An 11,732-nucleotide genomic window follows, 5' to 3' on the forward strand; every position below is an offset into this window, starting at 1 on the left:
TTATTTACTAGAACTCCCTGAAAACTATTATACTCATGGTTATAGTTTACTACAGGGGAAGGACAAAGATTAAAATCAGCCAAGGGAAGGTGTGCACAGAGTGGAATGTGGGGGGAGCATTGGATGCTGAGCTTCCATTGTCCTCTCCCTGTGAGGTCAGGATGCATTCATTCCCCTGTGTCCATCAGCAACAACGTGCAGGGAACACTGACAACCAGGGCAGCTCACCCGAGCCTGGGTGTTCAGAGTTTTGATGGGGTCTCCATTATGTAGGCATGATTAATTGGTTGATTAATGATTGGTTGATCTCAGTCTCCAAGTCAACTGATACCATGTGACCAAAAGCTCCCACCCTTAATTGTGTGGTTGGTCCTTCTGGTGTGACCAGCCCCGACTCTAAATCACACTGTTACTATCTGGCTAGTCCAAGACCCCCAGGCAAACAAAGATTACCTATAGGAGCTGAGGGCAAAGGTCAAATTCTATGTTTTGGCAAGGTCAAAATTCTGACCTTTATGGCAAGGTCAAATTCTATTTTTTTCCAGTTTTATTGAGATATAATTAACACATAACATTGTGTAAGTTTCAGGTTTACACTGCGTTGATTTGATACATTTGTAAATTGCTTACCACTATTATTACCACCATAGTTTAGCTACTACTTCCATCCTATCACATGGTTACCGTTTCTTTTTTCCTGGTGAAAACATTTAAGATCTACTCTCTTAGCAACATTCAAGAATATGATACAGTATTATTAGCTATAGTCACCATATTGTACATTAGATTTTCAAATTTGTTAATCTTATAACAATAAGTTTGTACCCTTTGACCAATATCTTCCCATTTCCCCCACCCTTAACCCTTGATAACTTACATTCTTTATTATGTACATGGTTAGCCTGGAAAAGAGACGTGACTTCTGCACATTGGAAGCTCTCAGAGGAGCTGCCTTGCCTCTGCCCACATTTCCAACCTGGGAGTCTGGGCTGGGGGATTGAAGACGCAGGGTAAACAAAGCTAACACTTATTGGGGATTTCTGATGTGCCAGTACTGGCTCAACTTTTTCCATGCATTATGTCATTTAACCCTCCCACATTTCCCATGAGGAAGAAATATCCATGACGTTATCTTATGTATGAGAACACCAAGGCAAGGAGTGGTGATAACTCACCCCAGGCACTCAGCTAGTAAGGGGCGGGCTCTAGGATTTGGAGACAGGTCTAGGTGACACATAAGTCCACACTCTGCTAATCTGCCTCCTGTATTCTAAAAGCATGGGTTTGGATTCAAATATAATGGGTTCAAATTCTGGGCTCAGCCACTTAGGGGCTGTGTGACTTTGGCCAGGTAAAGGATCCTCTCGGAGTCTCAGTTTCCTCGTTGACAACAGTTAGGATGTCCCCTCAGTGCCCCCTTCCACCTATTGGCCTCCTGATTCTGTTGAGATTATTTACCCGACTACCCCACAAGACTAGGGATTGCTGGAGGGGAGTTCTCATAACCTATGTGTTTATCCACTTCCCATCTACCGCCCGGCAGAGAGCAAGCATCCGTAAGTGTTTGCCATTATTGAAGTACATGGGAGCATGCTCCCGAAAGACCAGAGACAAGTCTTGCTGAGCAAGTGGAAAGCTGTGCTGCATGAAGCCCTCAGGGCTGGGGGCCCAGTCGGGGAGGACCCTTCATATAAACCGCCCCCTGGGAACCTGGTCACAGCAAGTGGAAAACACGGACATTACCCCCCAGAGGACCTGGCTGGGTTTAGGTTAATGCCACGATTTGCACTGTGACCTTGGGCAAAGGATATAACTCCTCTGGCTTTGCTTTTCCTAAGGGTAAAATAAGGGAGTAGGACTAGACCATTGGACAGTTCAAATCTGTTTCCACACCTTGGCTGAATGGCCACCGGAGCTCTGGTCCAGGTCCTCCCAGAGGAAGTATCTGTGATGGTCTTTTTGATAATGCCTCCTTCTCTGTGGTCTTGAGGGCCCATTACTCCCCCAACTGCCCCTCTATTACACATGTGCACACATGCACAGAAGCATGCACACATTTGTGCACATGTGACCCATGAGCACAAATGCACACACATGCAAATATGTATACAGGACATGTGTATGCGTGAGTACACATGCGTGCACCAGAGCACACATATGAATGCACACAATGGACTGCCACTCAATATCCACTCAATATCTCCTCTCTGGGCCTGCCCTTCAGCAGGGGCTAGAAAGCTGAAGACACGTTTCCCAGACTCCCTTTCAGTTAGAGCTAGAGTTTTGGGTGTGACTCAGGTTCAGCCAACTGGAGACACTTACACGACCTTTGGAAGGTGAAATGAGTTTCTGTAGACAAATGTTGTCTGCAAATGTTTCTTTTTCTTCTGTGGCTATTTCCTCTCCATATGATTTTGGGAGTTGCTCTTGAAAGCTCACCCTTAAATTTGTTTCTTTCAGATCTGTTTATTTATAACACATAACACTCTGTAATATATTCCTTCCTGTTTAAACCAGCTAGAGCGTTTTCTGTTTTCTGCATCTAAATTCTTCAGGTTTTAGCGCAGGTGTCCTGACTTCTAAGCTTCCCATTCTCCAGTTACACCTGACATCTGACCAATGTCCATTCTCTCAGAGTCTGGACTCTGTTCATATCCTCTCAACAAACACTGAGTGGGCACGTGTCCGCTCTGTTCTTGGTTTGGAGATTACAGCCATTCACATGATGGGACAGAGTAGGAGCTCAGTAAATATTAAGGAGACACTCTAAACAGGTCAGCCAACTAATAAAAAAGGTAATTTCAGATCATGCAAAGCTTAACGACAATGGAACACTCAAGGAATGGAGAGTTGGAAATATTTTTACCCCTGTAAGGGGAGTTAGGGAAAGCCTCTTTGAAGGGGTGCCATTTGATCTGAGACAGGAAGGAGCCAGCCATGGGAAGGTTTGAGGAAGAGAATTCCAGGCAAATGCAGAGGCCCTGAGGCCAGAAGGAGCTTGGAGTTTTTGAGAAAGAGTGGACAGGACAGTGTGGCTGGAGCGAAGTGAGTAAGGGGGAGAGAGGGAAGATGCAGGCAGCGTCACATCTTGTAGGGCCTTGGAGACATGGAGATTCATAAAGGGAAAGCTCCCTAAAACAGAGTCGGGAGGCCAGCAGGGGGAGCTCTCACACAGCGCCACCTGTCTGTTCAGAGCATGCAGGTTTGTCAATTACAGACCCCAACAGAAGAATAGTCAAGGAAAGAGTGATCTATTAATAGACCCCAATAGGAAACGATGTACGTTAAATCTCCTACAGAAAGCGACTACCCCAGCAACGTAGCTAGTGAGAAACCACCACCTCCCTGAACTCTTGCCTTTCTCCAGTGGACTCGAATTCAAAACAACCCCTCCCAACCTCCTCCTTTTCTCTATCACATAACGTTCCTCTCCTTTGTTGGACTTGTCTATGGCTTTTGCTATAGTTTGCTTGTCCCAAATTGCAATTCTTTGATGTTCCTGAATAAATCCATTTTTGCTGGTGAAAGAACTGGTTATTTTCTTTTTAAAGTCAACAGAGGCCTCACTGAGGAGTCGGATTTTATCCCAGGTACAATGAGAGGTCATCAGAAGCCCTTATGCAGGGTCCTGGTGTGATTGACTTATGTTTTAAGAGCCCAGTATGATGTTGGGAGGAGAGTGGGGGTGGGAAAAGGTCAGAGTGGCAGCGGAGCGACCATTTGGGCGGGGAGTGTGGTGGAGAAAGAAGGCGATGGCTGGCCAGTGTGATAGCAGTGGAGGTGGTGTGATGTGAACAGAGCTGGGAAAGCATTTTGGAGGTAAAACCAGCAGAAACTGTTGTTGGGTGTGGATAAAAGAGACAAAACAAGGATGACCCTTGGTTTTGGCCTGAGCAACTGGGTGAATTTTGATGTCATTTATCGCAACGCAGAAGACCTGAGTTGGTTTCAGAGGAGAGGTTATCAAACGTTCTGTTTTAGATTGATGGTAGAGGGGATTAAGGGATAAGTGTAGGAGATTATGTGACAGCCCAGGTAGAGACGATGGTGACCTGAACGAGCGTGGTGGTGTAGAGGTGAAGAGAAGAGGGTGGATAGTGGATAGAGATATTTAGGAGGCGACATCAACAAGGCTTGGTGAGGGACTGGAAATGGGTGGGAATCGCCTGGTGGGAGAGGGTGTCAAACATTTCTCAAAAGTTTGTGATTCATGAAAATGTTAAGCGGTGGTGTCATTCACTGAGATAAGTAACAGGGAGGTCCGGACTGTAGGGGATAATCAAGAGTTTGTTTTTGGATATACTGATACAATGTATATGAAATGCCAAAATCACCGATCTCCGGCACACCTTAGGGGCGCAATAAATGGGAACAGCTACTATTCTTCCTTCAAAGTCCAGTTCTACCCCTGGGTTTTCTTTGGAACTCTCTAGACTTATTAAAAATGAGCTCCTGGATTAGGTGGTTTCTAAAAGCCCTCCTGATCATTCCCTCATCACCATCACCAATACCAAGGTGGCCACTTCTCCTGATTTTCCTGGGGCCGTGGGATTTCCTGGATTCAGAACTTTTGGTGCTGAAACCTGAACAATGCTGGGCAGACTGGGGGCTGGCTGGTCAACCTAAGCACCATCACCACCATCATCACCATCATTCTTACCATCACCATCATTGTCACCATCACCACCACCGTCATCCTCATCACCACCGTCATCATCACCCTCACATTCATTCTCGTCTATAATTTATTGGACTCTGGGACATCTCTCGACTGTGTGCTAAATGCTTTACGTGCATTATCTTATAACCTCATTGCAATTCGATAAGGTAAGGACTAATTCTTGAGAACTCAGGCTTAGGAATGTGACAGTCCTGGGTTCAAATTCCAGTTCCATCACCAGTTGCAAATCTTGGCACGTCATTTACACTCTTTGAGCTTTTTTTTTTTCCATTCCTAGTACCTTCCCCTCTCTCCTTGTTGTATATCTATCTTCAGCACTGGATTTCAGGGTGCTTGAGGGAAAGTAGCCTGTTTTATTCATTTCCTCTGTTATTCTCCCTCACCCAAGAGACTAATATAGATGAAGCATCTGTACATAACAAAAATTGTTATAATAGTGACTAATATTTTTTGAGCACTTACTTTGTGTTAGGCTCTTTTCTATTAACTCATTTCATGTTTGTTTTATTACATTATATATAAACAAAAAAGATCAAAGGAAAAGAGTGGAAAACAGAAAATGCAAAAAATATGGTACATTTTATTGTATGGAAATTATATGTCAATAAAGTTAATATGAGAAATAAACAGATAGTAGAAATAAATACATGTTTGTCAGTAAACACAAATGTAAATGTATTAAATTTACCAGAGTTTCTCAGATAGGATTTTGAAAAAAGACGTGTCTATGTACTATTTGCAAGGGTCATACCTAAAACACAGTGACACAAAAGAGGGAAGTAAATTGATGGAAGAGATATAATAGGTAGTTATTAACCTAAAGAAAGCTGTTGTATCAATATTGATACAAACAAAATAGATTTTAAGGCAGAAGTCTTTATTAGGGATATAAGAGAATCATCATTAAATGACAAAAGAAACAATTCACCAAGAAGTTATAGTGAGCCCAAACTTTTATGGACATAATAATGTAGACTTAAATTACATAAAACAAAAATTGACAGAAGTACAGGATAAATCTGCAAATCTGCAATTTGGGATTTTTAGACATGCCTCTTCTAATAAATGATATATCAGACAATAATAAAATAAGAATAGAGAAATTTGAATGACATATTCAACAACTAGTGGGGATAGGTAGGTAAATAGATTCCTAAAAATTGGTCATTAAATCTAATGACATTTTGTATTGGTAAGATGTAGAGAAAGAAGAACTCACATATTTCTGGCAGAAATGTATATTGAAGCCATCGCTTTGGAGGGAAATGTGACGATATTGGGTAAACTTGAAGATGAGCACATCTGTGATCCAGCAATTCCATCAATAGATGATTGCCCTACAGAAACTTCACCTGTATGCAGAAGGAAACATGTATAACATATTCGTTGCAGATCTATTCATAACAGCAAAAAACTTAATCAGCACTCAGTTAAGGATGGGTAAATAGCCTGAGGTTTATTCAGATGGTGGACTACTCTATAGTATTTGAAATAATATAAGTAGAGTTACATGAACCAATCAATAAAAATAACCTAAAAACATACTAAAGATTGGGAAAAATCAAATTGCAGAATGATATGGTATGATACCATTTATATTAAATTTTTTGAAATGTACAAAATAATACCCTATATTTCTGGTGGACGTACGCATATGTAGAAGTACAAACGTGCACAGTAATGATACCCATGGGTTTAAAAATTTCCCTGTGAGGAAGAAGGGAGAAGGATTGGCAGCCTGGCCACAGGACCGTTAATCCTAGCTCTAACCCCAACTAGGACCGGACGTTGAGTGTGGGACAGGGGATTGGGGAGTGTCCCTTCTCATCACTGTTGGGTATTAGTCAGACTGAAGGGGACCTTACTCTGCTGTCTGTCAGGTGTGAATTTGGGCTTGTGATCTTGGGCTAGTCCCAGGTGTTCTCTTGATCTTGGTTTTCCCATCTCTGAAATGAACTAAAGGTATTTGCCCTAGAGAACAGCAGACTCAGGCAGACTCAGTCTCGACCTTCACGTTGTCAAAAGCCTTTTCACGGAGAAGAAAATTTAGACTGATTTGTGTTGTGTGGTTTCAAGGTGCAAAGCTAGAAGCAGGAAGTAGTAGTTCAAAATAAACTACTCTCAGAGCTGCTGTTCAAGAACGGAAAGGGAGTGAGCTCTCTGTATTTGGGAATGTGCAAACAAAGGCAACTAGATAAGCATGTGGAAGGGAAGTTGAAGAGAGAATTCCTGTTCTGGGAGTAGTGGCTGAGTGTCTGTGGGACACTGAAAGTCTGGCTGGAAACTTCTGTGATTCTAAGTTTGTATGATTATAAGCACTTACCTACCTTCCAGATAGCTTTTATTTACCACTATTCTGCAGATAAGAAAACTGCAGCTGGGAGAGGACAAGTAACCATTACAGGAAAGCCTTTACATGTGGCTGGAGATTCCCTATTACTGTCAAGTGACAGTTTTCCCTCCCTGGCAAGCAGATGGAATTAAAAGATTGTGAGTGACTGTTGTTACTCATCTTACACGGGCTGCAGCACACCTTGTGTGAAGTCGATAGAAGAGCTGGAATAAGAATGGGAATTATGTGGTCTCAGGGCCCTTTGAGTTTTTTGGGTTGTTTTTTTTTAAACAGATAATATTTATTTTTTTAAAGATTTTATTGGGGTAGGGGAACAGGACTATATTGGGGAACAGTGTGTACTTCCAGGTCTTTTTCCAAGTCAAGTTGTTGTCCTTTCAATCTTAGTTGTGGAGGGCGCAGCTCAGCTCCAGGTCCAGTTGTTAGTTGCAGGCGGCACTGCCCACCATCCCTTGCAGGAGTCTAGGAATCGAACTGGCAACCTTGTGGTTGAGAGCCCGTGCTCCAACCAACTGAGCCATCCGGGAGGCAGCTCAGCTCAAGGTGCCGTGTTCAATCTTAGTTGCAGGGGGTGGAGCCCACCATCCCTTGTGGGACTCAAGGAGTGGAACCGGCAACCTTGTGGTTGAGAGCCCACTGGCCCATGTGGGAATCGAACCGGCAGCCTTCAGCGTTAGGAGCATGGAGCTCCAACCACCTGAGCCACAGGGCCAGCCCCTCAAGCCCTCTGTTGAAGATGGTGTTTACATTTTCTCACCAGCCCCCTCTGGTAGTCACCACGCTCGCTAACATGGACTCTTAATGTCCAAGAGCTTGCACATCAGTGTCCCAGTTCCGGTAAAAGAAATCTGTGATGTCGCCACAGGCCCTGAACTTCTACCCAACGAAACATAAAAAGGGGGGTGGCCCTGCCCCCCCAGTGTCCTAGTTTCTCCAGCAGGGGGCTGGCTGTGGGTGGTGGGTAAAAACCCATGCTGGCTCCTACTGCCAAGTGAACTACTCCAGCTCTGGGGATCTGATGCTGTCCGGTGACCGAAGACCCTCACCTCAGACGAGAAACAAGAAACTGTGGTTAACAGTCTGCAATGTAATTAATGGGGACTAAAGTGCTCCTGGTATCTCACGGTTTCTGGTACTGGAATCAAAAACAAAATATGGTCCAGTTCAGAGTGGGGGTTAGTGCCTAGTTGGTTGACCCTAAAACATTTGGAATTGCATTTGTTGGATCTGGGATCCCAACAGCTTTTCAATCATTGGGTGGAAAACCACCAAGCTCAGATTCTTGATGGCATGCTGGGCTTGCTGGTGGGGAGGGGGCTCCCCTGTCCCTTTCTGCTGCCACCAATAGCTGAAGCTGGTGATGGGAATAAGAGCCCAGGAGTCAGTCCAAGGCAGGAGGATAGAGGCAGCAAGTCGCCAGTCCATGAGAAGCTGCCCTCAATAAGATCTAGTCTCTGCCCAGTGGCCCCGAATGGACCAGGGTTCTCTCCTTCTTTTTCTCCTTCTCCTCCTTTTCCTCCTTCTCCTTTTCCTCCTCCTCCTTCTCCTCTTTCTTCTTCTCCTTCCTCCTCCTCCTCCTCCTTTTTCTCCTTCCCTTTCCCCTTCCTCTTCCTCCTCTTCCTCTTCCTCCTCCTCTTTCTCCTCCACTTTCTCCTCCTCCTCCTTCTTTTAAATTGTGGTAAATTATGTATAATATAAAAATTACCATTTTAACTCTTTCTGAGTGTACAATCCAGCGCCATTAAGTCCATTCGTATGATTGTGCAGCCATCATCACTACCATCCATCTCTGGAACTTTTCTATCATCCCAAACTGACACTCTGTACCCATTAAAGAATAACTCCCCATTCTCCAACCCTTTCTACCCTGCCCTGCCCAGGCCTGGTAACCGCTATTCTACTTTCTGTTTCTAAGAATTTGACTACTCCGAGTACCTCACATAAGTGGAATCATGCAGTGTTTGTCCTTTTGTGTCTGGCTTGTTTCATAGAACGTAATGTCTTCAAGGTTCATTCATGTTGTTGCATGTATCAGAGCCAATCCTTTTTTATGACTAAATAATATTTAGTCACTGTATGGATATATCACATTTCGTTTATCTATTCATCCGTTGATGGAAATTTGGGTTATTTTCACTTTTTTTTTTCTCTCATTAAACTTTGTTTTAATGGGTCTCAAAATTCTGTGACAGATTTTTGGTCAAGTTGTTTCCATTAAAAAGTACTGATTTTAAAAACTAATAACTTAAACACTGCCACACACAAAAACAAATGGTCCACAAAACATTCTCCTTTCCTTCTGAAGGTTTTACGATGCATTGTAATCATTAACCAGTCTTTTACTATTACACTTAAATGGCCAATTGAGACAAACAGTTCTGAGACCGTTCTTCCACCACTGATTAAGACTGGGGTGGCAGGTATTGGGGATAATATTCATTTAGCCTTCTGAGCTTTCTGGGCAGACTTGGTGACCTTGCCAGCTCCAGCTGCTTTCTTGTCCACTGCTTTAATGACACCCACGGCAACTGTCTGTCTCATGTCACGAACAGCAAAACGACCAAGAGTAGGGTAGTCAGAGAAGCTCTCAACACACATGGGCTTGCCAGGAACCATGTCAATGATGGCAGTATCACCAGATTTCAAAAACTTGGGGCCATCTTCCAGCTTTTTCCCTGAACGACGATCAATCTTCTCCTTTAGCTCAGCAAATTTGCAAGCAATGTGAGCTGTGTGACAGTCAAGCACAGGTGCATATCCGGCACTGATTTGGCCTGGATGGTTCAGGATAATCACCTGAGCCATGAAACCAGCTGCCTCCATTGGTGGGTCATTTTTGCTGTCACCAGCCACATTGCCACGACGAACATCTTTGACAGACACATTCTTGACATTGAAGCCCACATTGTCCCCAGGAAGAGCTTCACTCAAAGCTTCATGGTGCATTTCAACAGACTTTACTTCAGTTGTAACATTGACTGGAGCAAAGGTGACCACCATGCTGGGTTTGAGAACACCAGTCTCCACTCGGCCCACAGGGACAGTACCACTACCACCAATTTTGTAGACATCCTGGAGGGGCAGACGCAAAGGCTTGTCAGTTGGACGAGTTGGTGGCAGGATGCAATCCAGAGCTTCAAGCAGCGTGGGTCCACTGGCACTGCCATCTTTACGGATGACTTTCCATCCCTTGAACCAAGGCATGTTAGCACTTGGCTCCAGCATGTTGTCACCATTCCAACCAGAAATTGGCACAAATGCGACTGTGTCAGGGTTGTAGCCAATTTTCTTACTGTAGGTGCTGACTTCCTGAACGATTTCCTCGTATCTCCTCTGGCTGTCAGGCGGCTCAGTGGAATCCATTTTGTTCACACCAACAATCAGTTGTTTCACACCCAGTGTGTAAGCCAGCAGGGCATGCTCACGGGTCTGCCCATTCTCGGAGACACCTGCTTCGAATTCACCAACCCCAGCAGCAACAATCAGGACAGCACCGTCAGCCTGAGATGTGCCTGTAATCGTGTTTTTGATAAAGTCTCTGTGTCCTGGGGCATCGATGATGGTCACGTAATACTTGCTGGTCTCGAAATTCCACAGGGAGATATCAATGGTGATCCCACGCTCGCGTTCAGCTCTCAGCTTATCCAAGACCAGGCAGACATGAAGGAGCCCTTCCCCATCTCAGCGGCCTCCTTCTCAAATTTTTCGATGGTTCTTTTGTGGATCCCACCACATTTGTGGATCAGATGCCCAGTAGTGGTAGACTTGCCGGAATCTGCGTGTCCAATGACAACAACGTGGATGTGTGTCTTTTCCTCTCCCATTTTGGGTTAGATTCAGTGGTGGTTTTCATTACACCTGTGTTCTGGCGGCGAACCCGTTGCGAAAAAGCGGGTTATGTCCACTTTTGACTGTTGTGAATATTGCTACTGGGAATATGGATGTACAAATACCTGTTTGAGTCCCTGCTTTCAATTTTTCTATTTCTCGGCCAAGTTGCATGTGGGGACTATCTGTGCTCCAGGCAGATCGATGTTTCCTAAGTAGATCAATGCAAAATGACTCCAAATAATTAAAATGTTATTATCAATCAAATTGTTTTAAAAATCACCCATTTTCTATTGTGAGACTTTTAATACCAAGTTCTTCAGAAAATGTTTTACCTTGGAGGGCTAGAGCTGGCAGGTCAACACCAAAAACTGAAATAAAATGAGAGAACCCTTCAGTGAAGCACTAAGGACAGTGGTTATTAGAGAAAGCTAAAGTTCTGAATAAGAAAAGGGAGGAGGGCCCTTGGAGTCTTTAGGAGATTTTAAACTTGTATTTTTCATGACATCCTAATAGTATTATAAAAATGCTACGTTATAGAAAGAGTTTCACATAAACTTTAAAGGTAGGATTTTATGTTGCATTATATAAATTATATATGTGTTATATGTTATAATTTAACCACATATTGTAGCATGGTACATTTTTCTTATACTTCTGAGTATTGGCTATCTTTTCTATCATTCTTGAGTGGTTTGAGTCAGGTCAGGATTTTAAAAAAGCTGAGATAACGAATATTGTGAATTTCCAAAGCCTCTAGAAAACTTAAGTTCACCACTAAAGTGATCTATGGCAAAGGAATGAATAATGGCGTTATTAAAAGGAAATTTAAAAACTAGTTTCACCCAGTGGGACTGAGATAAAGAAAGG

At 43.6% G+C, this 11,732-nt stretch overlaps 1 pseudogene; it reads right to left on the minus strand.

Annotated features, from left to right (window-relative positions):
- Nucleotides 1-9,401: 9,401 nt before the first annotated feature.
- Nucleotides 9,402-10,858, minus strand: LOC117026475 (elongation factor 1-alpha 1-like; annotated as a pseudogene).
- Between the last annotated feature and the right edge of the window lie 874 nt (nucleotides 10,859-11,732).

Source organism: Rhinolophus ferrumequinum, chromosome 9, assembly GCF_004115265.2.
Source record: "Rhinolophus ferrumequinum isolate MPI-CBG mRhiFer1 chromosome 9, mRhiFer1_v1.p, whole genome shotgun sequence".
NCBI classification, from domain to species: Eukaryota; Metazoa; Chordata; class Mammalia; order Chiroptera; family Rhinolophidae; genus Rhinolophus; species Rhinolophus ferrumequinum.